The sequence below is a fragment of the Pseudorca crassidens genome, chromosome 1, assembly GCF_039906515.1.
Source record: "Pseudorca crassidens isolate mPseCra1 chromosome 1, mPseCra1.hap1, whole genome shotgun sequence".
In the NCBI taxonomy this organism is placed as follows: Eukaryota; Metazoa; Chordata; class Mammalia; order Artiodactyla; family Delphinidae; genus Pseudorca; species Pseudorca crassidens.
This window is the reverse complement of record NC_090296.1, coordinates 35102232-35104722: the sequence shown is the minus strand read 5'-3', so window position 1 is coordinate 35104722 and position 2491 is coordinate 35102232.

The window sequence follows — 2491 nt, the reverse complement described above, 5'->3', positions numbered from 1 at the left end:
CATAGGTTTCTTCCTTATTGTCACCAGTTAAAAGCATTATGATTACTAAGACCCTAATTCTATTATCTTCATTTTATTTGAAATGTAGTAATATAAAGGCAGGTGACCTAAAGGATCAATATAGCAGATCCTTTCAAAGGGAGGGTTTAGAGAACATAATTTTAATTAGTGAAAGTTTACTCCTAGGGGGAAAAAGCCTTAAAATGCAACTAAAGAATTACATTGGTTGTGTGCCTTTTACCTATTTGAGACTGATGACAGCATGTGGTATGAGGGAGAATTTATCACACTGGTCCTTGTTGGTGTACTAAGCTGCTTGCCTTGAGTTTGTAATTCAGGGTGGTAAAGGTTTTAGGGGTGTTTTTTTTAAGAAAAAGATGCTGCTTTTTAAATTAAGTTATTTGAGTCTCATTGCCCAACTTTTGGGGTTTTTTTCCAGTAAAATATTTGCTAGGTGCCACGTAGAAGCTTCAGTTCTCTTCATAATAGAGTGGGGATCTGTTTGAACACAATTACAATGGTTTTTCTGTGTTTCCATCATTTTTTTCTTTAAGAGCTGATTGTTCTAAAGGTAAATAAATAATATATACAAAGGTAAATAAATTTCATAGATAACGTATGGTTTGCAGTTACAGTTACCGTAGCCAGGGTGTAGAAAGTCTTAAGTTAACTTTGGTCTGCTTCATAAATTTAATCTCTTAGGGTACTTGAGGTACTAGATAAATTAATTTTACTAATCATTCCCAAGAAATACTTCTTAGAAGATTAAACCTAACCCACCTTAGTCAGTCCAGGACTAGACTTACCTCAGTGTTAAAGGGAATGGAAAATAGAAGAGTGTGTCGGTGAGCCATTTGAGCCATTTTTGAAGGTTTGTCCCTTTGTTTAATTTAGCAGCCTCTACTAGCTCTCTAAATCCAGAAGTCTAATTTCATATAACCGTTTCCACGAGGGAGCCATGATTGCTGGCTTGCATACTGGGAATATTTAGAGAAGAATCTGGCACATAATTTTCACTTCAGTCTTTCTTTCTGAGGAGTCAAAAAAAAGTCTATAAAGCTCACAGCATCAAGAATGTTATCAAACTGTAACAGGTGCTCCTTAAATGTTTGCTGTAAGCAGAGGAATTGAATTTTCACTTTGTTTACTGAATTTTTTTTTAATACTTCAAAAGCCATAACTGTCGATAAATACCGGTGGCATCAGTGGTGAGTGATTTTATCCCATGCAGGTCTTTTGCTCAGTTTCGCAACAATTTTGCAAATTTATGACCCTTATGAGAAAAAAGATCAATACCTCACTGATCATGAAGGAGAGAACTAACTAAACTTACCCTGGTGACCTAAAAGTATCACTTTCAAATATGAGAACAAGATCACACCCAGCTCCAAATAACTTGAACAGATTGACAAAGACAATTGACCAGTTTATCCAAATGGATCTCTCCCCACAAAGACTCTTCATTAAAAATTGACAATTTCATCTATTCCCCATGCTGCCTTTGAGGTCAAGTGGTTATCGACTCATAACTGAAAATAGTTTGAGTCTCCATTAGGCATAATTAGTTGAAAATCTTAAATGGCCTGGAAAAATATGAACGCAAACCATTTTTCATGTTTTCTAGTAAAACAAGACAAGCCATTACTTATATGGCTAATGCTCAAACACTTAGTGGAAACCTACAGAGACGTGCTAAGCAGTACAGTTACTACTCAGCTGCCGTACTTGACCTAGCTACTTTTACATCAAGAACAGTGTAAATGGTTCCAGATTTTTAAAAATTCAAGTGCTAGAACTCTTGGCGAGAGTTGACCCCTGGTTTGCCTCAATGTGATAGTCAACTACTTTTCAACACACGATACTGATACCATACAGATTGGGGTGTAATTGTGCTAATTTAGAGTCAAGAAGCCATCAAACCAAATGCAGTTTAATTCAGGTAAACACCTGTTGATAACAAGAAGCAATAAAGAAACTAATTCCAAGGACACAGACCTTGGTGAAATGCCAAATGGAAAATGGTGCTTTAAAAGGCAGTCTCTTAGAATGTAAGGAATTAAAGTAAAACCTCAGATCAGTTATTCTAGACAAGATTAAGAGGAGACAGTTCAAACTATTGAAGAGAATGAATTTTTACTTAAGCACTTTGGAAGTATCCACTCCCCTTAAATGTAAGTTACGTATCTATTCATTAAAGGAAGCCGAAGCACTTGTACTTGGCAGATTACTGTATTAAACTTGAAAGTAATAAAAATGTTTTTAAAGATACTGTATGATGCAGACTTTTCACTACTTCAGATTAACCTCCTAACTGGTGAAGCTTCTTGGTACCTATTTGTCTCCATTAATCTTCATTCTAAAACCCAAAATTTCATGCCTTGATTTAATTCTTTTCCCACTGACATCTTTCTGTGTCCTCTAGAGAGCTCCTGTTCCTGTCCTTCAACAAACTCCTGCTCTGTCTATCTAAATGACATTTTTATCCACAGAA